General features: G+C 37.3%; 1 long non-coding RNA gene across 2 annotated transcripts in view; it reads left to right on the forward strand.

Moving 5' to 3' along the window:
• Positions 1-26348, forward strand: part of LOC106044851 (uncharacterized) — a 135869-nt gene that overhangs the window by 101902 nt on the left and 7619 nt on the right. For both annotated transcript variants that reach the window (XR_010834522.1, XR_001212498.3), the window contains exon 3: positions 22074-22175. This is a non-coding gene — a long non-coding RNA (uncharacterized lncRNA). The remainder of the gene's footprint in view (positions 1-22073; positions 22176-26348) is intronic.

Consider the following 26348-nt stretch of genomic DNA (forward strand, 5'->3'; position numbering starts at 1 on the left):
CATTAGTTAAGTTTGTTATAAGATTTGTCAGCTAAGTGAAGTTTGACACTTAAGAAAAAAGGAAAACAGTGAGCTGTCCCTGTTGTCTTTCACGCTACATCTCTGTGCTTTATGAAATGTTTTTGATCACTGGATTATCTTAATCCAGCGTCTAGCATTCCATGTGTGATGATGCTTCACAGCTGTAAGGCTACTGCAGTAAATGCTGCCCTTGTGCCATACAACTCCCATGTAACACCTACCCAAGTACCTTATGTTGCACTTTCTGAAGTTGATAACCGAACTCTGATGGGAATTTTGGTGTTACAGTGTGAAAGTGAAAGATTTGCCCAGATTTGACCTACTGTGTATAGTAAGACTTCTGTTTGTTGCTTTGGATAGGTCAACAAGCTTGCAGACGCACATGTGGTGACTACGTTCCTTTAAAACAAATGCATGTAAATGGGAAGTATAGGGTGCTGACATGATGTATAAATATCTAATACATTTAGAACAGCTTGCTTTCCTAAATAGTTTGGGAAAAAAAAAAAAAAAAGGCTGGGATCCGTCAGCACTAAAATTGTGATGCTCAAGTATAAATACTGGATTGAAAGAAACTAATAAGAAGTTAATGGATCATATTGCATGTGGTGGAACTCCATAAAAAGACTAGATCTGAGAATCATAGATCTGAGAAAGAAATTAATTGTTTACAATTATGAAACTGAGATGGCTTTACAGCTGGGAGTTTCCCTGGACTTGCTTGTCAGGGACATGATCTTAGAGGCAGCCCTTGTGCTGTAAGCTGAAAAATGCATTATGACATCAGATCCCTAAAACATTATCAACGTCAGACGTGAAGGCAATACAGGAGTCGTATGAGGAAATTCTGAAGAAAACACTCAATGAGTAATCTCCTAGTTTTTGCCAACAGCCATGCAGGAAAGCTCCTTTCATGTTTCTGTTGGATTGAGTCATGTGTCAGAAAGCAACTGCCTGCTTATTTGTGTGTAGGTTTGGCTTCAGTGAAGTCAAGGCTCTTCTTTCTTTGGGCTCCAGAGGCTGGCATCCAGTTCCACCTATGTTGTTCTGCTGATGTCAGCTGAACTGCAGCAATGGGTATAGGTTTGCAAGTACTCCTTGGTTTTGATCAATTCATATTTTTTCAGTTTCTTTTTTGCAAAGTCAAACATCTTTAGCTTTAAAATGAGAAATTCTATTTCTTCTAGTTTTATCCTTTCTAAACCTGAAGAGCCTTTGGCCTTAACTTCATCCTGTGTTTCCCACAGGACCAAGCAATTAGGTCAATGGGAGTAGTCAGGGTTCAAAGAGAAACTGCCACTTCTAGATCTAAAAAAAATATAAGGCGGTTTCTACATTAATGTTTTTTATCGGTATTTAACTGTATTTTGGTTATGTGAATATTGATCTGCAATAATGTATTTTTAAAAAGAAACTGTAAAAGAAAACGTGATATCCTTGCTTCAGAGCTTTTGTTGAATTCTTAAAATTATCAGGGTTAAAACATTATTCACATGGCAAGGGGAAAAAATCAGGGTTTCTCCTCTTTATTTACAGAAAATATGTCCAGAGATAACATTCACCAGTGGTTTCCGTATTATCTGTGTTGCTTTAAGTAACTCTTGTACAAAGGGACATGTTGCCTATATCTAACTGTGCACTGCAGTCATTTGTGATGGAATTCTGTTCTTTATTACTTCCATTGTCCGCATTACATTACTAGAAGATGACAGACTTCACTTTATGTTCTGAACAAATATATGATGAGTGGTTTAGAGACTTTGCTGTGTAAAAGTGATAAGCAGGTAGATTAATAAAGAAGGCAAAGGTGAAGGATGGTAACATGAACAGACATGCTTATGAGTAATAATTGCATTGTGAGAGGTGCTGATGCTAAATCTGATTTTTTTTTTTTTTTTAAAAGAAATTCTAATGCATTTCTGTAGATGTTTTAACACCATCCTCTAAAATTCAGTTAGGGATTCTCTGCTTGCTCACTCGCAAGGACTATATATTTTTTAATTTTAGCTCTGCAGCAAATCCTCTATCAACTTGAACTGAAATTCACTGCCAGAAATAATAATTCTAATTTAGATTCTTAATTACCTGCCTTCAGGTAGTCTCATGGATCATCAGAGGCTAAGGAAAATCTGTAATGATTGTGCAATAATTTTGGACTGGCAGTACATTAAACAAATGTATTCAGCCACACAGGTTTACTGAAGCGGTTACCTTGGGGACAGCTCTCCAAGCTGCCACATACATCTGTAACCTCAAAGACACTCGAATTGTTGCAGATCTCCTATGGACAAGGACAGATATGTGCCTGCATAAGAATGTAATCAAGGGGAGGCTCTAGTTGCGATGCTTGAATGAAGCGCTCTTTTGTTCTGTTAGTGCAGAAGAAAGGCTTTTTGCTAAGCAGCACATTGTCATGTTCAGCTATGTCAGTCCGCTAACCAGTTGTGCCTGTTCATAGGTCTGAGAGGTAGATAAGGCTTTTATACTGCTTGTCCCTCAAGGAAAAGCTGTTTAATCAGTCTGTCATTTGAGAGACAAATCCTTCTAATTTTGTCCATGCTGATAATCTCCTTATCTTTAATGGGACAACTTCTACTGATACTGATCTGGAAAGTTTTTTTTCTTTCAACAAGAGAAAGATAGCAACAGTTATTCAGACCTTACTGTATTTGGTTAACTACGGTAGGACATTACAGTTTCTCTTTGATTTTATTAGCAAACTTTGGATTCTATATATTGAGTTTATATGGAAATTCCAGTAATTAATTCTCAGTAATCCAGCAAAACTGTAGAATCAAGGGGATCTTGAATCAACTGCTGCAAGGTAGCCAGTGGAGCTAGCCACCTGGCAACAGGAACAACTAGTGGGAGAACAAGCACTGTGCCAGTGGTAGTGGCAGCTGGAGAAGGGGCCTTTCTGTGCTAACTCTTCTTGGTTTTCCTAAGAACCATGTAGAGCTGGTGCATGATGTTGTATGAAGAGTTGGTATGTATTTTGTCTTTTCAGATTTGGCAAAATATTTTATTGGAAAAGTGATTTTTGTTGTTGTTTGCTCAATCAAAACAGGTTTTTTTTTTCTTCTTCCTTTGGAGCGCACTCATTAGCCAGTATATCTCTGCTTCTTTACTGCTATGGCTTGCGCTGGGTTGCGTAAGAGTATCTAGAAAGGAAAAGGCTGGGATACAGGTTTGCTTTGTTGAGGAATTAAATGAAGCTACAGCGAGGTGGATTACCGTATTTCCTTGTCTCTTACATCTCCTGCAAGTGATCAGTTATATGGAATAATCAGTGAAGAAGATTTACCTGTTCCATAATTGGTGTTTTTGTGCTCATTTAGTGAACTACCTTTTAAAACAGGACAGGTGATTAAACCATGTCAGCTTAAGTGAGAGTGTATAATGAGGGTCCAACTTCTAGGATGTGCTATTAGATGGTGATTAAATATAATCCTGTCATGTAGCCCAATCAGGAGTGAAGCAGCACTGGGGTAATGGTGCTTGCAGGGACAGATTTCCTCACAGCCACTACAGCAAGCTGGCATCTGGTGTGCTGAGACTGCTACCCCTCGTGCTGAACAGCACTCTCTGCTTTTGCTCTGACTCAGCTGTAAGATAACCACATGATATCCAGCTGAGCTGTCATCAGGGTGGGCGAGCTTACTTTTGCATTGAAGAGCAGCAGTGTGAAGCTGTGTGCTGTGCAATGACTGTATGCATACAGCTATTGTCCTTTGGTTTAAAACTGCCTGGGACTAGGATTAGCATAGTGGGGAGCTGTTTATTGTGATGCTTCCTGACCTCACTGCAATATAGTAATTGTATAGAAAAATACTTTACTTGCAACTGTTTCCCAATTGAATCTCTCGGTTATGTTCAAATTAAGCTACTGTTCAGTGTGAATGAGGATGACAGAATTTAACCATCACAGAGTAAAAAATCTTCCACAATTTAAATTGTACTCCCTACCACTTTCCCATTTCTCTGTAGGAAAATGAGCTTCCCTTGTTGCCAAGGCTAGTGTGTACTGAGATATTCCAGCTAAAGCACGTAATGTATGAGTCAGCCTGAGTTAGCCTTGCAACCAAAAGGTTCATTAAAGCCTACAAAGTGGTGCTATGTTTCAGATAAAACCCAAAGGATGAAACAGCAAAACTCTCTTCAGTTTTGTTGAGTTCTACTTAAAATTTTGGGTGCATCTATAGAGTATAAAAAAACAGGCAGAAACCAGGTAAAGGCAAAGGTCACCAAATAATGTGAATCCATTCTTTAATTAGCTTCCATTAGTCAAGTAATCTTAAAGAAACATCACCTAATTTAAAAGTTTATCCAAAGACTGTTGGAGTTGATCAGATTTTTTCATTGATTTTTAGCAGGCTGGAGTCTGAGTTTTGACTTAATCTGAAAATATGTTCCTGTGAAGCAAGCCATGTTTGCTAATACATGCCAAGTAGCTTTTTAGCTTGTTAATAAAATGAAATATTTCATTTGAACAATAGTTTAATATAATTGAGCAATTATCTGATAATCTGTACATGCTTAATGGGGTAAATGCAAAAGGCAGGTGCAAAAAAAAAATCCTTCAGTAAATTGAACTAATACAGCATTGAATGAACTAATGAGGTGCTATGGGAGTTGCATTTCAATTAAAAATCTATGAAGTTTTAAGCACCTTATGAAAGTTGTTTGTTAGTTTTGCCTGCTTTCAATGGAAGGGAGAACCAGTTAAAAGCTCCTAAAACACATGACTGAGTCTGAAATGAAAGCTGAAAATGTTTTAATGAAGAAATAACAGTTTCTCTTCCAACTGCATTTGGCAATCCTACTTCTTAGCAACCTGCCTGCCCTCACTTACATTCCACACAGAGCAACTTGGATTTTCTCATAATGCTTTATGAAAGGGCCAACTGTAGAGAATGACCAACATACGTCTCAATTCCTACAGGCACAGTAGAGACTAGCTGTGTCTGAGAAAACCATTAGGTTTATAGACTTTAAGAATGAATAACTCCTGATATGCTTGCAATAAGCTAAGGGGATTGATCTCCAATGGTCTACAAGTTATGTGGAGAGTTATTCAGCAATTTGGAACTCCAGAGGCTGCAGCTGAAGCAGCCAAGAGCAGATTTGATTGTCAGCCTCGCAGTTGTCCGATGAAGATATAGATCATTCAGCAGAGTAGTGCTCTACAAATGGGCTATTTGAAGTGAAGTGAAGCAATAGGGAGAAGATGCACCAAAGGGAGTGCCATTGGCAGGACTACTGTAACTGCTGTAACTACTATAAGCTTGAACTAAAGTTTTTTGAAGTTGCAGACAATTCCATGTGAATTTAATGAATATTAAACCAGATGCCATCTCTATTTTATGATGCTATAACAATGCTTTAATAAATTGTAGTTGCACTTCTTGAATTGTGGTACCCATAGAAAAGAACACGAACAACACCAATGCCTAGATCTTTCTTCATCTTTCACCGGAACATGCAAAAAGAGGCGGAATTTCTCTTGACCAGCTTGTTCTCCTTATTTTGTTAAATGGGGAATTCTTCTGTTTTGGTAAAATTTGTCGTGCTGCTGTACGTGCTAAAACAAAACAAAGCAAAGTGATTCATCCTGGACATCTAAAAAAGAGCAAATAAAATCAACAACAATATGCCTCCTCCATATGTAGAAAGCATTAATGAGAGAGAGGGATGGCCTAGTAATATCGTAGAACTCAATTACCGATTTTGATTTCTTTGCTTTCCTGGGGAACAGATTCCCAAACAGTAGTAGAATAATATTTGCCTGATATTATACTGGTATGTTCCCCAAAATAAAGTATTAGATCCCATGTAAATGATTTATTATGAGGGAATTTCCACAAAAAGGTTAGAAATAGCTTTTTAAACCCTCAAAATGAGAGGGACATTGTTCTCTACTAGGATAGTAAAATTACCAATTATGGGATTAATGAGCTTGGAATTTGCTATTATTTTGTTAACCTGAACTCTTATACGTGTCTATTGACATAATTATTCTTGACAGGTGAACCTGTAATTTAGTGTATCACTTTCTTTTTCTTGTTATAAAAATAATGTTTTATACCAGGAGAAAATTATTTGTCATACTCAATGTGTCCAAATATTTGGAAAGTTGCCCAGAACATGAATTAACCAAACACCATACAACATTAAGTTTAATGTAAATTTCATTAGCTGCTCTATAAATTGCACAGTGGTTGTATTTCCCATATCTCTGTTTTATCCCAGTGAGTGTGTCAGTATGCAAACTGTGTTTTGATAACGATAAACTATGTTTTGATAATAGACAAGCTATGGAGATATTCAAAAGTTCTGCCTTGGAAAAGAATTAGACTTTGGGCTGGAAATGGTTCCTATTCCATGTTCTGCACAAGCCTACCTTCAAGCCCATTGAAATCAACAGAAAAGCTTCAGCTGACCTTAATGGCCATTGAGTAATGATCCATATATCTTTCTCAAAATAGCTCAAAATGTACCTTCTCTGAAATCAGTGGCAAAACTCCCAGTGTCGTCTTTATGGCCACAGTTTGTCTTTGGTTATGAGTTTTTTTCAGCTTGCATGTAGATACAAATTCAAGAATGAATGAGAAGGTCATGCAGCCATCAACGTTTCACGACATGTGATGATGTTTTTAAAGATTCAGTAATGCATTACATTATAGTCTTTTGTTATGTTTACAAGTGCGACTATTTCAGCAATTTTTTAATATCACTTGGAGGGGGTTGCATTGTTATGCTTAGAATCAACATTTAGTCTTTCTTAATATGTAACATTGCAAAAATAGTTTAAAATATCAATCAGCTTTGACGTTGTCATTGTAGCAAAATATTTTAGAGATATCTGCAAGTAGTCTATGAAAATAGGTATTTCAGAGGAAACATAATTCTCTTTGAAGTGCTTATTTTAAAGCAAAGACGTTATCTGTATTGCAGCCTTGTATGCTGTGGAGTTTTGCATAATTTCTAGCAATCTCACTGTCTGAGTTCCTCTCCATTATGCATTCCACTGGTTAATTTATGAAGTGTAAGGAATAAAGCTGGTTAAAAATAAATTTGCTTTGGTGATAGTTAATCTTTTTCCACAATATGTGCTGTAATTAACATATTAATCTGTAACAAATGCTAAAAGTTTCTTCCTAATCGCTTTGCCATACATTTCATTTGACATTTCAGTTATATTTCACTGGCTTGTCCTATGTGCATAAAGCGATAAAAACATTCAATGAAATTGGGCATATTCATACTAAGAATCTGTTTTTTTTTTTTTTTTAGATTAATTTGATTTTTGTGAGAAGACCCCATAGTTGGAAAGAATGTGACTTACGTGAACAAAACTACCATTTGCTAAATGCCATAAGTCGGGAATAGAATACCAACATGGAAATGATTATGTAACACTTTAGGTGCTCCCCAAGCTATCTCAGTATAAGTTAAGTGAAAAGCATTACAGAGGCACATTAAATTGCATCTTTACAGGGAACAAAAAGCTTACAAATCACAAAACCTGCTACATTCTGCAATGAATGAATAAATGTGCTGGCATCATACGATGCTGTGGGTCAAACTTTTCTCTAAGCACAACAGCCGTACACAGTTTAACTTCAGAAGCAGTTTCAGAACTTCAATACGATTGATTGAGTGATTCATTTTGTTGCAGTGACAGCAATATTTAGGATTTTTTTTTTTCCCCCTTTCAGTGGTGGGAATTAAATGTTAACACTGAGCTTAATCTCTAAGACTTATAGAAGCAAGGTGATTATGAAAATAACTCAGTTTCATCGGTGTTGTATTCTATCAACTCTACTCTCTAATGCCCGAGAGCATTTGGGTAGGTAAATTATTATAGTTACCTTACTGCTTCCATTGGACTAGCAGCTTAATGTGCTAGTCCTGGACAGAGCTCCCCAGTGACAGATAAACCAACATAGAGAGATGTTGGTGAGATAAACCCTGCCTCTGACAGCTCATAATCTACTATGAAAGAATAGTAGGAAGCCCCATGATAGAGTACTGAGGTGGTACTTATGGCATAATATGCAACGTGATATGCCTAAACTAATTTAACTATGAATCAACACTCTCCAAAGCTTCCATAACTGATGTTCCAAATACTGCAGAAGGGAAAAACCTCTTTATGGGGATTAGAGGCAAGGTATGTCATTACCTAAAAGGAACAGAGGGTTAAGGTGCCAAGTCCCCATTAGTGCTCCTGCAAGGAAGAAGGTCCAGAACTTCAGATCCCCAAGATTTCTGTTCATCTGTGTTTGAATCCTGGCAGAAAGTACTATGTTTTCATCAGTAAGATTCTCTAAGTAAAGGTTGTAATCCTGGGCTATGGAGGAAAAAAAACAAACACCATGGCTCCAGACCCTGTCAGAGCACTGACCTGAGAAGTGAAAATCACAGCACGATACGGATTTGTTCCATTTGTGACCCCATTCCCCCTTGTCATTATCCTTTCCTGAATTGCTCCTGCCTGCTGAACTTCTCCTCAAACTGCATTTGTATATTTGAGTCTTCTTTCCAAAATGAAGCTATTTGCATTTGTCTTTTTAACAGGCATAATAAAATAATTTCTTGAATATTTGTCTATTTTACTAGCTTATTGGTAACCCTTTTCTCTAAAGTCTTCATCAGTTACCTTTCTGACTTAGGATCTTTTTTACAGTTTATTGCCAGGCATCCTGAAGACAAACCCTTTATGGCCAACTCAATATATAATGGCTCTTGGAGTAGGTTTATTCATCTGTTCTTCTTCCTTGTAGTAACCGACTGCTGAATGGGAAACGCACGCGGGCTATCCTTGGCCCACCAGAAAAGTTCAGTGCTGTGTGTGTTCCCCTTAAGCCCTTTTCCTTGAGGAGTCCTACCTGCAGGCACCTGGTTAGGTTAGTCTGGTGCAGAAGGCACCAAGATGCCAATGGCATGGCAAGGCAAAGAACAAGGAGTTATCTGCAGCATAAACTCTTCAAGAACAGATTCAATAATCTATGTCACTGTGTAGGAATTATTGATGAGAAGCTGTACTAAATCTCAGATGTATGACATCTTACTGCTCTATGTATTAGGCCAGTTACCTTGCCAGAGATGGAGACCAGACATGTTAGACATAGATTCTTCAAAGAACTTGAGCCATTTCTTGTCAGTTACTTATCCCCAGGCATTTACAAATTAATTCACTAAATTTTTTTCTTGTATTTTTCTGGGCGCTGAAGCCAAACTATGTGGTCTCCAGTTGCCTGTATCCTTCTTTTCACCACTTGTGAAGTTATGTATGATATTTGCCCTTCTTAGTCTTCTGGGGCTTCCTCTCTTCTTTGAAAGCAAGCCTGCTTATGGAAACCAAGCTAATCATTCCATTTTGGCTTTGAGTTGCTGCTGTGGCATGACTGACATTTGATTCAGCACTTCTCTGATATTAGCATTTGAGAGCATACAGAAGAAACAGCTTCCTCTTTTTTCCTAGTTAGCATTCAAGGCATGATTGGAGCACAATAGACAGAGATGTCCAGGCTTAGCAGGATTATAATTAGAAGAGAACAAAGAAACTGAGAACAAAGGTGAAAAATAAAAGGGAGGGGTGAGAAATAGAAAAGACCTTAGAGTGTCAAGGAGTAATAAGAATTGGATCTCTTGATTTAAATCATCGACATGGATTTTAGGTCATTTTTAGCTTAAGGTCTCAGTCTCTCCCCCCCATTTTTGTCTTAAACAGAAAAAGGAAGTTTTACCACATAAAGTTGCTACAAAATACAAATGTTGTAATTTCCTTTTTTTCTAGGATATTGAGGCGTGTTGTATACTTATTTATATATTTGTGTTTTATAAATATGTATGTGTGTATCTATATATTATATATACACACCAAAAATCATAGCTGCCTAGGGTAGCACTAAGCCTCCCATCCATGTAGAAATAGATTTTACTTGGGATACTGGCTGTAGCACATAGTAGTATCTTCACATGAGATCCCAGTGTTCCTGAATTGTGGTTTAGTTGCTGAAAGAAAAATTCATTACAGCTTAGCACTGGACATCTGGTACAACCCTTCTTTGGCAGCATGTCGTTACAAATGTCCTCTAATATTCTGGTTGGAAGATGGCTGCCAATGTACTCGGCATCAGACCAGAGACCAGAAAAATCTATGTTTTTAAGCCCTCATTTCTTATGTAATGTAACACTGTGATAAGTGATTTGGCTCTCCCTGCTACAGAGGATGGAAATTATTCTGTAGCTGGGATATTTGTTACACAAATACATTCTAGTGAATTCACCACTGAAAGTCTGCTCTGTTTTTACGCTATCAACTTTGGCTGGGTTTTGTTTTGATATTTCTTTTTTTGTTTAAAGACCCATTTTCTAGACGAGCTGAAGTAAATAACTGCTTTCTATTTTCCAACTTGTTTCATGTATATCAAGTATATAGAGTCACTCTTCTAAAACATAATTTGACTATTAAAAACCAATAAAAATAATAAAAAATAAATAAAGCATGACAGGGTCCTAGGATAAGCAATTGCTTTCTGTTCACCTTTCTCGAACCATCTGTGATTGTGCATACTCCTGTCACAGATTCTTTATTTTAAGTGAAGAGCCCTAGTTTATTTAACCATTGTTAGCACAGAAGCCAATCCATGCCTCTGCATGAGGTGCCTTTTTTTTTGTACATGCCTAATTTCCAGTAACTCCCTCTGAGAACAAAGGCAGGGAAGCAACCTGCAGATTGAGGAGAAGATGAAGGATTGCTGGCAAAATGTCAGTCTACATGCATGGATATGAGTTATGAGATTATGGCTATAAAGACAACAATCCTTAAAGGAATGAGGTCTGATTATTGAACAATAGGATAGTAGCAAAGACTTCTGTGTAGCTGGAGTAACTCTTACCCTTGGGGAAGTGCTAAAATGTCTCCTGTGTAGAGACAGAAAATGGATAAAAATTATGATGTGATCTGGTTCAGGAAAAAAAAAAAAGAAAAAAAAAAGATGAAAGCTGTGCATAACACAGAAATACAGTGAAATCTGGGTGTCCTTGAAGGTAAGGAGAGGAGGAATATCATTATGTAACTCCTGGGAGGGAAACAACACAACAACAACAACAAAAACTTCTATTCAGTGTCTCCTACAGCTGCTCAAATACATACCAGATGATCAGAGAGCAGATGAGTACATTATAGTATTACATATTCTTTCAAATGCTGGTTGTACACCAGGAAATGTATGAAAAGGCTGCGCTTCTATAAACAAAACAAAACACTATAATAACGAAGGCTAGAGAACTGAGTGGATAGGCTTTTAAGGAAATTAGGTGCAAATTTATCAGCATATCTGTGTAATGAGTTAGTAATGAGAGGAGAATGAAGTAAAGTAACTGAAATGTGGAGCAGGGGGAAGATTTGCCAGCATTGAGACATGGTTTGCCCTTTTACATGGTTATGCTCTGCACAGTACCTGTGTCACTAGGCAACATTATCATGGGGCTTCGGGCAAGTTAATTCTCATCACCCTCTTAATTCTCATCTCAAAGACATTGTAGAAAGCCTTCAGGCTGTTTTTGAGAGCATTTTGATTTTATTAGGAACTTGAACCAGGGGTAGCTGGATTCTCTAAACTAGTGAATCTTGATATGAGAAATGACGATGCCCGACAGTGATTACTAAAGGACAACTCTGAAGTGGAATCAGCAGTACAAAAAAAATCCATCTAACTATACCAAACAAAAGGATGCTGGATACATGAAAAGGCAGCATTTTTCGATCACAGTTCTGAAGGCAAAGGAGGATGAAAAGAACAAAATAATTTTGGGTGTGATGAAGCATTCATGTGTGGTCTTTGAGGAATATTTCTTAACACTGAGTATCAGCAGGGTTCTATGTTATCACTTTGATGTAGCTGGAAAGCGCATACATGTGGAACTCAACAATTTGCCTCGTATATTTATATTGAAGTAGGCCAGAGATTTGTAAGTTACCTAATTTAGCAGAAGGAAATGGAAAACTCCAAAAGTTTATAACAGAGAATTACATCAGCAAAGAGTATAGTTAGTGGTAGAAAATTAAAAGTGTGGCATTCATACGTGAAGACAGTTAAGTATCCAAAATAATTTGAAAAAATACTGTTGTGAGGATTGTAACATCTAATATATTTCTCTTAGACAAAGCTCTTAACTGTGGAAAAAATTGTCTTATGGGCATATTCATATCCAATGTAAATTGCTATACCTCCAATATTTCAGAAGAACTGTGAAATCCTATATCAACTAAAGAATCTGTCTAAAATAGTACTGAAAGCGACATCTGAAAAGAAAAATAACACATCCTGGTATTCAAACACATCCAAATCAAATAATTATTGTGATCAAATATTTAGAAATTTAAGGCTGCTGCTAAAGTATAGCTCATTAAAATGGTGATTATAAAGCTGTTTCCTAGATATAGCTCTGGGATTTGTCTACACATTTTCATGATCTTTTATTGCTTTAACCAAAAACTTTTAATAAATCTCATTAAAAAATGCCACTCCCCCTTAATTACCCAATTTTTTTCCAGAAAAATAAAATTATAATCAGTGTTATCAGTGACTTAAAAAAATATGTGTATATTCATAGATAAGCCCTAATGTCACTTTAATAAATTCTGCGGTTTTGAATATCTGGAAAAAGTTTTGGCAGCGTTTCAAAACTCTCAAAGACATTGCCACTTTCACAAAACATTCAGTATTCAAGAAAAAGCCGTTTATCATAGGAAACACATTGTATAACAAAGTTGCAATCTCAATTAATACAGGAGATTTTCACTGTGCATTGAATTCCAAATTTGGAATTATCAGAGAAAGAGGTAATTAAGGATAAAGCTGCTGGAGATAAGTAACTCTTCAGCCATCTTCCAGGTGACATGAAAATATCTAACCAATACTGCGATCAATTAGTCTTCTATAACTTGCATGATATGCAGATTAGAAGAGATTTGGTACCAGGCTAAACAGTGCATGCTCAAATTTTGCATCTGTATGTACAGTCAACATCACATTTCAACTTTTGCCTTGGCGTGTCTTCCATTAAAGGTTAGTTCTGGAGATGAGAATAATAATATATGCTGTTAAATTGTTTATTAGCAGAAGAACTTCACACAGTGGAAGAAATGATTGTTTATTGAAACAAGACCTTCAAGGGACTCTTTAATTATAAAACAGCTTGATATTTTAAAGAAAATGACACAGACAACAGAAAGAACAATTTGCTGTGGGTAGCAGGTTGAGTATAGCTTGGGGCCTATTAATCAGTCATGCATAACAAGTATCCTATAAAGGAATTGGAATAAACATACAGATAATGCTGCTTGTGCGAGAGGATTCAAAGAACCAGTGCCAGGATTTCAAGTGTACTTAACATCATGTTACGTTAAGAGGAGAAAAAGCAGTATCTATCTCACAAAAATAGATAGATAAAATGAAGACATTAGTTCTTCAGATTTGCAGTCTCCTAACAGCAAAATAATTGCAAGTTCTGAAAAAATGGGAGCATGTTAGCTACGTGCCATCGCCAGCTGCAGGCGTTGGCATAGAGGCACCAAACAAGGCTTTGAAGTGAAGTTCTGTGTTTGGTTTTGTTTTCCTTTTTTTCCTGGGTGTCTGAGATCTCAAAGCCAGAGAGATAGTAACAGAATTTTGTGCTGAAGATTTCTAGAAAGTAAACACAGTAAAACCATCACTGTTAGCTTTTAAAAACCATACATCTGTAAATATGCATAAATGTATAATGATGGTAGAGGATGTTTTCCCATTTAAATTGTCTACAGCAATATAATTAAAAAGTATGGAGAGGGCAAGAACTTTCCATGTGTAAATCCTTAGTGTGTGTTATCTAAGTTGTTGTTTGCATGGGACCCAACAGGGTTATTCAGTGGGCAGTGATAAACTTCAGGCTCAGCCCTGCAGAGGCCTGAAGTAACTTGCTCGCTGCTTTTGGGATTCACTAGAGGAGCTTTCCCTTACCCCCAGTGCTACTGTGAAAGAGCAAAGCCTTTTGAAAACCATTGTCTGCCTGTCTGATGATCTTGCCCCAAGCTGCATACATGAGACTACTCTTTGACAAAAGGGCAGTAATTTTTAGTGTGGTTTTTTTTTTTAATTATTATTATTATTTATTTTTTTATGAAGCACACAAACAGAACAGTAAGGAGGTACGATGGAGAGCTTGTTATCAGACAAATGAGATTAGGTGAGATAACTGGCATGAGACTTCTTATGGGATTGAAAACCTACAAATATTTCAGATGTTTTCTGACCTAATTTCCCAGCATTGATACTGGTTTTGTTGCATCCCTTGAACTGCAGCTTAGCTATGGTTATTTTGGTGCTTGGTATGCAATTGTGTTAAGTTTGGCTGTGATAACACGTAGATTTTCCTGCCCTTGTGTCTTCCTACTGGCTGAGTGGCAGGACAGCTGTTATTTACAGGAGCAGAAGTGGGGTCTGGTTCACTTGTGATTCCCAAGTGGGAATCTGAGGGCAGACAGCATTCATATGAGTGTCATTAAGGGAATAGTGGTTGGTTGCCAGCATTATCACAAAATGGTTAGATGGCACATCTATGTCACTCCACAAAGTGCATAGACAATGCAGCAGAGATTCTCCATGTTACAACAGGTGGTAAAGGGTGCAGGGAGCAACGACCTAACGCTTTGCAGTGGTAGGATGTATTTCTTCTGGAAATAAATTGGCTGTAGCAATCAGTAAGCTGGGCATCTAGTCTAACATATTCGACAGTAAGGAACTGGCCCTTCCAAAGGGCAGTTTTGTCCTATCCTAAAATAAATTAGGTGAAGTGACTCACACTGACTGCAGAGGAAGGCTGGGTAATTAGCTTAGGTTCAATTCTTGGTTTTCAGTTGTCCAAAGTTAAGCTGGGCCGAATCCCTCTCACATACTTTTCTGGAGCGAAGAGAGGCATAGAAAAGCTTCTAACGGCAGCTCTCCTTTGATTATCCACGTTCAGTGGAAAACAGCACTAACACGTTGAGCAAGTTGTGAGGTTCTATGGCTTCAGTGTATACGTGCTGGCTGGTAAATGCTGAAAATACCGTTTCTGCCTGCAATAACACATCCTTCAATAAGTCAAAGCAGACTAATGCAAACATCAACACGTGTAAACAGTGTAACTGCAGGGGATAATAGCATGTATAGATAGCGAGTTATGAGACTAAATGTAAAAACAAGTAAGTATTCCTCTTCATCCCTCCAGACGCAGTGGTTTTGGTCCATTTTCTAGGCCTTACTAAATTGCGGAGATAGAGACCAGACCGCTTGCAGTGGTCTTCACCCTCTGTAAAGCTTGAATTTTAGCCACTCTTGTTTGCAGCATCTCCAAATTAGATGCATTTTACCTCATTAATCACTGCTAGGAAATATCACATTTTATTCGCCCTGAACCCAGAGTCTGATCCCCATCATTAACTGCCATCTGCTGCTTTGTGATAAAGTTATCCTCAGGCTTCCTCTATCTGAGTCAGGTAAGAATGTCAAAATGGCATTATTAAAATTGGAAAGACTGTTGTGTCATTAGCACCCCTGCAATCACAGAGCCTGGTTGGAAAATTGGATGGGTTATGCTGTTTACAATCTGCAGTTTGGTTTTGTTTGTCGGAGACCGTAGTGACAGGCACCCCTGTCTTCTGCAGAGCTGTGGTTGAGGCCAAGTCCAGTACATGACTGCCAGGAAGGGTGGTGCAAGGCATTTTAGCGTGAGCTCTAGATACACAAAACAAACCAAAGAGGCTGGTACCATTGCACTGCGTGTCCTTGTAGTCCGTTAAATATGTGTTTGGCATTGGTAGTAGCAGACCACATGGCACAGGGCTTCATTTCAGCCTCCAGAATTTTCTTGACTCCTCTTGCTTTCCTGGGATGCAGAACAGGTGGTTAAAGTCTCATAGCAAGGTTCACTAACCTTCCTTCTTGGACTTAGTTGGACTTTTTCACTGAATTGTACGACATAAGACCTATCTACAGCTTATCTGGTGATACTGAGTGATACGTGCATGGCAAAGCTCCAGCAAAGAGCCTTCAGAGAGGAAAAAAGTGTAATATGAAATGGCTGATCAAGGGGAGAGAAAAATGTTAACAAAATAACCATAAGCCAACCCCAGAGTGGCATCATCAGTACTGACCTCCTGGCAGGAGTGCAGGGTGCTGACGTGGCACCTTGCTCCCAAACTGCCCGCTGGGGACACAGCACACCAGGGGTGACCCCTAGAAGGGGGAAGGAGCTCAGATAAAAGTTATTAAATAGCATATTCTACATATTACAGCTTTAATTATGTTATTAGTTACTTCTCCTTTAGTCAAACAGCTTGCATTGTTGTGCAGGTGACATTTTAACTGGGCTAGTCATGTCTTTAGCTTGATTTTAATTGGAGTAGCAATAAATTCTTGTGCCCGTGTCTGAGGTATTTTTTGTTTTTGCCCGTAGTAAGTTTTTGAATATAACAATTAAAAAGGCCTTCCTGAGTCCTTCGTTAATGTCTCCTGCTACTGCAAACACAGGCACTGTCTTTTTAATAAATTTTCACATTCCCACTTAGAAGTAATTAGGGTTTGTGAGGCTTTTCTGAACACCTCTATAAAGAAGGGTTTTATTTTTATTTATTTATTTATTTTAAATGCTTATTCGTAACCATGAGCTGTCTTCTGATCAGAGTGGGATAGAGCTTGTCCCTGAAAGGGAGATTTGAGGTCTCTTCTCAATTGTCTGAAGTTAGACACCAACACATGCAGCAGGATCAGACCCCTGGGAAAAGAAAGTGAACATGTGAGGCGAGAATACCCGGTGCTTTGAGGGTTCAGTGTCGATGCCCTCCTGCAGCAATACCTCCTGAGAGTTAATGAAGATTGGATCTCATCTCGATATATAATAGCTCCAACACACTGAAACTTCCTTAATAAATTTTAGGGTAGATTTTAGTGTGGAATTACAGTGTAGGTCTCTAGCCATTAAAAAATGAATTATTGTTACCGATGTAACTCAGCAGCAGAGCACCCTGACAGCAATGGCCTGAGCTAATTCCCCCAAAGATTAGTCTCTGCTCCTGGAAGATAAGTGCTCTTGCCTTGTTTCCTTATGTTGGATTTTTATATCATACCTTTTGTAGCCCTGCACCATTTTCATATGCATGTACCGTACAGTACTCAATCGACAATATCAGGGAAGGTATTATATCCCACCTAATTTGGAAAGACTTGGTGAAGGTTATCTCTGCCTCAAGCAAAGGTACTACTGGGCTGAGTATAAAACTGTTGGAATAATTTCTACTGAATACTGCCTTAAACAATTTTATTTTCCCCCCTCCCTCCTTGCATGAATCATTTGAGACAGTTTTTAACGGAAAAAAAAAAAAAGAACAATTTAGTAGGGAAACTATAATAATATTGAATTGAGAAGTTATTTACAGGTAGCATATCTAGAGACAGACTTTAGTCCGGTTAGATACTTTAAATGCTCAAATTATTAGCTACTATTCTTTGCTGGTAAGTTTTGATTTGTAGGTCTTTTATGACGGATCTGTAATAGGCATCTTGACAATCCAGTTTCAAGCTATTTTGATTGGATGCTCAGTCTCCTGCTGTTATTTTTCCTCCCTAAATGGCTAAAGGTTTTACCCTTTTCAGTTTGAAGATGAAATTTAGTTTATATCAACAAGCTGAAGCACTGATTGCTCTGATAGCCATTCCCTTCCATTCCCTTTTTATTATTTTTTTTTTTTTTACTTTTTAAAAGCTGACAAACAAAATACAAAATGGGCAAGAGATTATTATTTTTTTACTATTTTTTTTTTAAGAATATGATCATTTATGATTATCTTTGTAACACAGCTACGTGTTTACAGGAAGATAAATATGAGAGTCTCAAACTGAGAAAACATCTATATGGCAAATACTTGTTAAAATCCTCATGAATGCACTGCATTTGCAGACATTTAATGATATGTAGGAGAGGTCTCTAACATTCCTACTTTTATGGAAAATTTTTCCTTTTTCTTTCTTTTCATTATGCTATTTTGCCATCAGTGATGATGTGGTTGCCTGAGTTTTTGGTGTCCTGGTAAGTGACAGATGTGGACTGTCAGCCAGATCTCTTTCATGCTTAGGAGCAGGTTGATTTGGGTGGCACTAAACCTACAAGGTAACGTTCTCTTTCCAGAGTTCAGTTCTCTGGAACTGTTTTAAATTTTATGAATTCCTCTTTGAGGAACAAATAATAATGAGAGAGGAAGAGAGAGAGAGAAGTTCATCTGTAACAGGTAGAAGCTCTGCTCGTGATTTTGTAAAGCTTGTTCAGATGTGACAACCTCATAGATAGCCAGAAGCTGTATTTTTCTTGAGGAAAAAACACTAAAGTAACTGCCTTCAAAGAAGTAAGCAAATATATTTTCATGACACCTTCCCATTCTAGTAGTCTTTGCATTGTTTCAGTGGTGATAGCTTCACAGCAGTCTTTCCACCTTTATGTTGTTCCCCACCACCACCTCCCCCCCTGTTTTTTTTAAAGGAGGTTTAAATTGCTAATTGCACCTATCCTGGGATGTGTGTGGTATATTTCATAAAAATGAGATAGATTCAATTAACATAATATGCAGACAAAGCTCATAACATTTGAGTTCAGAGCATAAAGGGGCTGCATGATAAAGCTTCTGACATTTTTTTTTTTGTAAACAGAAAGGCAAATCATTTGCACAGGGCTGATATCAAAAGAGCAGGACCTCATGCACAATTTAATTGAACGTTTCTTCTTAACTTTACTCAGGGACATGTGACATGAAAATCATTACTATATTTGGCTGGAAGCCCCACTGATTTCACAGATGAAACCAGTTGCATATATCCAAAGCTTGATGGTTTAGCGAGACGGTGGTAGGTGATTGCTTATTGTACAATCTCGCAGGCTCTCTGGGGCAATTACAAATGCAAACCTGTTACCCTGGCAACTGTGGGATTGGACAGGGCTTGAAATATCAGATCTCTTTGGATAAGGCAGCAGCATTTATAAATTTTCCTCATTCACCTTACTATAGTTGTGCTGTTGAATTGCATCAGATACCCTCTTCTCTGCTGAAAAGACCTCAGATGACTATAGAGCTAATAAATAACAGCAATTGTACAGAATAAAGCTTCCAAAATTTCACTCCATGGACCACTGCTGAGCTGTCAAGTGCCAGCTGACTGCAAGATGGTGGTTCACCCCCTGTATTTCCAGCTGTTAATATTTCACTAAAAGGCAGCTAAAAACATTAAATGTTCTCCTAATAACTCCAGAGAACAATAAAATCAACACCAAACATCTAAAGTGCTAATGCCAAGCTTGTTCTCTCATTGGTTTTCTTTCTCATCCTCTCTTTTGCTGTGGTTACATACTCTCAATTTTGTTGAATTTGGAGGCCCATCTGCACTCAATCACAATAAAGTCATATTTACATAGTTGTATGGTTTTGCTGTAAAACTGAAAGTGGGGAATTCTGCCTTGTATGGAGCTGGATCCTCTCTGGAACTCAGTTGTGCTGGGATTGATACCAAAGTACCCAGTCTTGGTGTCTGTATTGTTTCTTTAGGTTTGTCCTGATTTCAGCTGGGATGGAGTTAATTTTCTTCCTTGGAGCTGGATTTAGGATGAGAGTAATGCTGGAAATGCCCCAATGTTTTACTTGTTGCAGAGCAGTGCTTCCACTAAGTCCAGTCTTTTTGGCTTCTTGCGCTGCTCTGCCAGTGAGGAGGCCAGGGGCCAAGTTTTATATAGTCCAAACCACAAGGTTTATAGCAAGTATAGTGAGGAAAAAAAAAAAAAGGCTCTAAAATGATGGAAAGAAATAAAGGTGATAAGTAGCGTGTAAAGAAGACTGACAACAGTCTCTTTTTCCCACATAGAAATAATTTAGTGGGGGAAAAGCACAGCAGGTTCATACAGGTGTCTTCACAAACAGAGGAGATAACAGGAACTACATGGGAGTTAAACACAGAGAAATATGAAGTAAAATACATTTTTTAATTGTAAGGTGAACACTGTGCACAGGGAAGCTCTGGATTCCCTATCTTTTTAAACTGTTCAAGGAAAGACTGAATTTCCTTTTTTTTTTTTTTTTTTTTTTTTTTAATTCAATACAGGCATGATACTGTAGGGGTTTAAATAGAGAAAGATTTGTCAAAATGTATTCATGTTCAAAACCTTAGCACCAAAATGTATTTCACTCTTCCTCTGTTTAAAAAAAATAAAATAGTATTACTGTGTTCTCAATATTCTCAGTTAATGGTCAACATGATATTTTTATTCAGTCAGCCTACTTTAGAGTGTTTTGTCTAATCTTATGAGAATGATTTGGAAAAGTTCACTGAAAAAATGAAAAATATTGATTATTTATTTATTTATTTATTTTGCTTTAAGAAGGGCTGTGTTCTATTGGCTTCCTTGAAGTGCACTGTTACTGGTTTGGGAACCAGTTCCTTAAACTTGTGCTAACCTTGGAGTATCCTGGGTAAGATTTCAGAAATGTCAAAATCATTCTCCACCGCTTAACTAGAATCTATCTCAGAATGTTTGTCTTGGCTTCATGCTACAATAACTGTTAAAAGCTCTGATAACTTCTAAAACTCTTATTCTCCTTAATTAGAATTCTGGATTCTACTCATCCTCTTTTCGTCTCAGCTTTCAGCAGATTTGGCATTTGTGCCCAGCACTGGTTCATAGCCTTAAGAATGAATCCTTCTATGCAGGGAGCTTCCTCTTGCCTAATTTTCTTCCTCTGATGGTAAAAGAGTTGCCTCCAAACTAAGGTGCTAATTACATCATTGGCTTAGTGACACAACTGCTGACTTATTTTACTTACTCTTCTTAATAACTAGCACTAACTAATGATTTGGCTGCTGTTAAGCTAGGGCTGACATTAAGTGGCAGAGTCAGTGAAACAGATCCACATGCCTGTAGCTATCTAAATCCCTGTAATCTTAAAACTAGATTATACTTTTATCTTCAGAAAGAAGTTTCATGTAATGACATTTACTTTTCTTGCAGATGTCAGTGAAAGGGCTAAAGATTGTATCTGAGCTGCATCGTTTCATTTACTTCTTAAAACAAAAAAAACCTCTTTTTAATTATTTAATATATTATTATTATTATTATTCAGAAACAGTAGGCGTGTTTGTATATAAATTTGTGAATTTGTAGATGCAAAAAATTCTGAGGGTGGGTCTTTTTTTTTTTTTTTTGCATTTCATTTGGGGTTCGCTGCTTGTGGAATGTCAGCTAATTAGTTTTTAGGCAAATTAATCTTCAAGTGACTATAGGAGGTGCAAAGTTAATTCTCACTCATTCCTTGTTTCTTTATCACTATCTAATTATTCATGAATGTTGTAGGGGTTATGTTCTAGAAAGGCAACTCAACATGGGGTTAAGCAGTGCCCCAACAGAGGAAGTAGGGTAAAAAATTTACATATTTGACAGGCATACAGCTGCTTTGAGATTGTCATTCTCCAATTTTCATTTCTATCCTGTTGGTATTGTAAATTATTAATCAAACAATGATTACCTATACAATCCCCTGAATTTCCAAAGAGCCTTGTTAATAAGAACTAAGACATCTGTTGTGCTCAAGAGAAGTTCTGGTCTCGGAGCCAAATTTTCCCTTGCATTGTGGTTATTCATACTTGCTTACAAATCAAGAAGTTTGGCACACAGGCAGAAGTGTAATTTTGTTGTGAATTAAATAGTACAAGGAAAGACTTATGATCCAGTTTGGGATAAGGTCTTTTAAAAAACAAGAAAAAATGCTGGTTCGGGTGGTCATGAATCTGTACAATCTAGGAAAAAAGGTAAAGAAATTTCCATAGCTACTGTAGTCTAAAGGACAAAACTGAAAGCAGATAATGATAATAAAGAATTTTAATAAAAATCTGGGGAAGAGTGAGGATATATGGAGATAGTTGAGGAAGAAACAGTCAATGAGACAAAAAATATATATAAAGTCTTACAAGAGCACAATTTAATTTCAGGAATATCTGATACAAGAAGCAAATATTTCTGGAGGATCGCCAAAAAAGAAGATGGACTCAGCTGCAATAACTGAAGGAAAGAAGGAAGATGAAGCCACAGAGGTAGGATTGAGAAAGTTTTGCATTATTTCATCTTTTTTATTTGCAGTTACTAGAGTTGTATTTAATCTGCAGGTAGTGAAGGTGGTCAAATGTGTTCAGTGACTAGCAGAAATAAGGCCTGCAACAAAAAGGTAGAATATTTAGAGTAAGAAGGAGGAGGAGAAAAATGCCTTTGTATAAAATAAAATAATATTTTCTCCAAAGATTAATGGAAAATAACTGTGCTGATTTTTGACAAAAACATGGTATGTTATTTGGTTTCTTTGAACTTCTAGATAAATAAATAGATAAAGAGACGCCAAGGATAGCCAAAGGTATCTAAAATTCAAAAGGCAGGCTTTTAAATCTGAAAGCAAACCATAACAGCAATATTTGAAACAGAGAAAACTTAGCAATACAAATTAAAATGATGATCTCTCACCTTGCCACTCTTTTTGCGGAGGACCCTTGAGGTCTCTCAGTCCAACATATTTCAGTGCATTCCTTGTTCGCAGCATGTTCCACTTTAAGTCCCTCTGGGACTTGGTGCTCACTTCTTTCCATCACCTCTAAAGCTTAACTCTGCATCTGTTCCCTAGCAAGACCAACACACTTGTGTTGCAGGTTTCTTGTTTTCTGCCTGTTTTCCCACCTTGTACTCCAGAATCTGCTTTTCCTTATTGATTTTTGCACTTTCAGTTGCTTTACAAGAAGTAACAACTCCTGTTCTTGCCCGAGGTTCTCACCTTGGCCTGGGACACGGAGATGTAAGCACAAACCCTCCTCCCATCCTCCCCACTGCAACCTTCTTAACAGAACAGAGCATGCAAAACAAACAGATGCCATCCATCTTAGAAACATTTCCTTTCCGAGTACCTGCTTCCTCCTGCCCTCACTTTTTAGACCACAATGAAACAAGTAGTTGGAATATTTTTATTTCTTTTTTTAGAGAGGCCAATTTAACAAAAAAAAATCCACTAATTTTTCGTTAAAAAGCTATCATTTATTAAATGGTTTATATGGTGATAGTTCTGAAGCTGATTTTAACTGTAAAAGTACTGAAGAATCGCCACATACTGATCGCTAAAGAAGCCAATGAGTTTGCCCAATGCAATTCCAGGCAAGCAAAGAATATAGGTGTTAATCAAATTGGCAGTTGGTTTAGAAAACAGAGAAGACAACTGGATTTTCAGTGATGGCAGAAGAAAAGCTGAGAACCCAGGAATGGGAACAAATATTTACTAAAGTAGATGAGAAGGTAACTCACCTCCTAAAGCTTGTCAGTGTTAGTGAGAACTGCAGGCAGACTACAGAAGCAAAACAGTAAGTACTAACTTTGCGTGCCATTTTATTTTGATCCATCACAGACAGAAATTATTTTTCAAATGGTGTGTGTCCAGCCAATTTCACTACCTCTTCTCTTTTTAAAATCAAAGCACTCTAAGTAATATAACTTTCTCTAGGGGGAAGAAAAAAAAAAGGTAAAAAGAAAGAAAAAAATGGAAGAAAATAGAAGCATAATATCTTGATGATTTCTTAAGAGATCTCTTCTCACAATTATAGGTATCTTACAAAGGAAATTGATGTATCTTCCTTTCTTCTTTGCATGTTCTTGTTACCACAAGCTGTGCACAGCATGCTTTCAATTAATTTAAACTAACTTTCCATCTGCTCCAACAAATGTAGGATTTGAGTGAAAGACAGTATGATGGAGTGACGTGAAATACGCTAATAGCAAACACTAATGTGAGAGCCAGTCTTCTGTGGAAAATGTAACACACAGTGCACTCTTTTTAGTCCATATTAAAGGCTCACTTCAGTGAAAAATGTTTATTGTTTTTAATATTTGCCTAATCAAGATGGGGAACTAAAGCTTTAGTGAAGGAGACCGAATTTTACATTTTACAGAACATAGTAATTTGAAGAATAGGATGTATCAGATCGATTCCTTTTTAATTACTACTTTCATCAAGCTTTGTTATGGAATTATTTCAAAGTGTTTCTACATTTAAAACAAAAGAACACAAATGCTGAATATGATTAGAGCTTGGAATGTTTTTGCTTTGTTATCCGTTCAATCAGAATAGTATGTATTTTGTGAATATTTTGTTTTTCCCTGACAAATTAAAGTTCCAACAAAGATATTTAAATTAGAAAAGCCAAGGCCACAGCAAAACATACACAATGTCTACATTCAAGTAATGACACAGACTAAATTATAGTAACTATGTACAACAAAAGCCTTTTGCTACTGAATGTATGCACTTTACAGACATTACTGTAGTCTTTTTTTTTTTCTATTTCTTTTTTTCTTTTAGTATAAGTTAGGAACCAAACTGATTCTGGCACCCGCCTTTCAAGCAATAACCATTTAAAGCCATGTGGTAATTAAACTCTACCTGCAGCATGATTTTGTTCCCTATTGAACCCTTGAGAATAGGGTTATGGCCTTTTTCCCAATTTAAATTAGCATGTGAATTTGCAAAGTAGAATTTTTTTTGGATCCTGGTTCCTCCTCCCAATATTTCTCACATTAAATACTGTACTTTTTAACCCTGCTTTGTCCACTTTGATCAAATAGCCACAAAATTCTAGACTTGGTGAGATGCACAGGGAAGCGTGGTGGCAGCATTAGTATGAACAACAGCAAGTAGGAGATAATAACCTTATTCTTGGTAGTTATTACCTCAAAACCAATACCACTTGCACTTAAAAGTAGAGTTCCATAGAGCATAATTCTATGCAATTTTGTGCAGATCCCCAGGAAACGATGTCATATTTTCATGACAGTTATGTGCTCGAGTTCAAACTTGCAGTAAAGACCGAGGTACCTCTCAGCTGCTGCAGTCTGCAGCTGCCACCTCTTGCCAGGTTAAAATTCCTCAAGCACTGACATTTTTCTTTAGAGCTGCCCTCATTCTTGCAAGGCTGCACAAGAGCTGACTTGTGAGTGTCCTCAGAACCTACCTATAGATCAAGCAGCGTAAAAGATACCTAGTAGATGAAGGAAAGGGTCCTTCAAAGTAAGAACTTAAACACAGAATTTCTTTCCTTGGAAGAATATAAGCACCTAGCACCAAATCTCTAGCAGCAGTGTGCCCTTGTCACCAGTTTATGGCAATTTCGGGAGACACAACCTGTCAGAGCTGTTCTATTCTGCAGAAAAGAATTAAAGATTTCTCAGGGTGAGATGGTACATGAGCAGGAACTATTTAATTTCCTTTAGACCCCTTTTGGTTTGCCACAAGCAGACCCAAACAAAGAGAAGTGTGTTTGTCAGCTACTTTTCTTCACTTTAGATGTATCAGTTGCTGCAAAGATATAAGGATATGAGATGTGGAAGGTACATAAGTCTTTTTTCTGACCAGATGAGACAGGTGAGGAATTACAAATAGACATGCTTTTGGACATACGATAAAATCATTCTTCACTGATCTTTAGCAAAGGTGTTATGTCTCCAAAAGCTTGTCCTTTTTCCTATGTAATCTAAGAAAAAGTATTAACTTTCCCTATGGACCTTTCCTCCTTACTATTCTACAGGACACTTACACACCTACATCAGATAATGTCCTAGAGAATTTATATGTTCAGCCTGAAACCCTTGTCTGAGAAGTGATTAGACAAGCTTAATTAGAGCTGGCATGACAAAATATGTCAGTAAACCCGCACCATTCTGCCTAGAAAGGCATTTCCAAAGGGCTCTGACTGCTCTGTTAGTCATGCTCATTTTTCAGGTAGTATATACAGCAGTGTGTAATATTTAACCACCATTAAGTGTTTTTCCACTTGGGACTGTTTCATGCACAAGCCAACCATTTAATCAATCTCATTCATTGTTAGATTACAACTGGCGTGACTGCAAAGAAGTGAGAGGAAAGGGGAAAATGAGATGTACTGTTAGAAAACACCATCTAGAAGTGACAGATTAAGCTATTTGAAATGAAGGCAGTGGTAAATAAGTTTGGGGGTGTTTTACTTTATGCCTAAATTGGATCATTGACTGAAAAATAATCACTTGGTCCAACAAAGACATAACCTGGAAATGGGATGGAGGCAGAAGTCAACCTGAGGGTGAGTAATAGATGTAAGAGATCAAGCATGCAGCAAGGCAGTGGTGATAATACAAGTTATTTAATGCAGGAAACAATGGCAACTAACAGTAATTAGCAGTAATGCAAACACATTTTCCCTTCA

The sequence above is a fragment of the Anser cygnoides genome, chromosome 12, assembly GCF_040182565.1.
Source record: "Anser cygnoides isolate HZ-2024a breed goose chromosome 12, Taihu_goose_T2T_genome, whole genome shotgun sequence".
In the NCBI taxonomy this organism is placed as follows: Eukaryota; Metazoa; Chordata; class Aves; order Anseriformes; family Anatidae; genus Anser; species Anser cygnoides.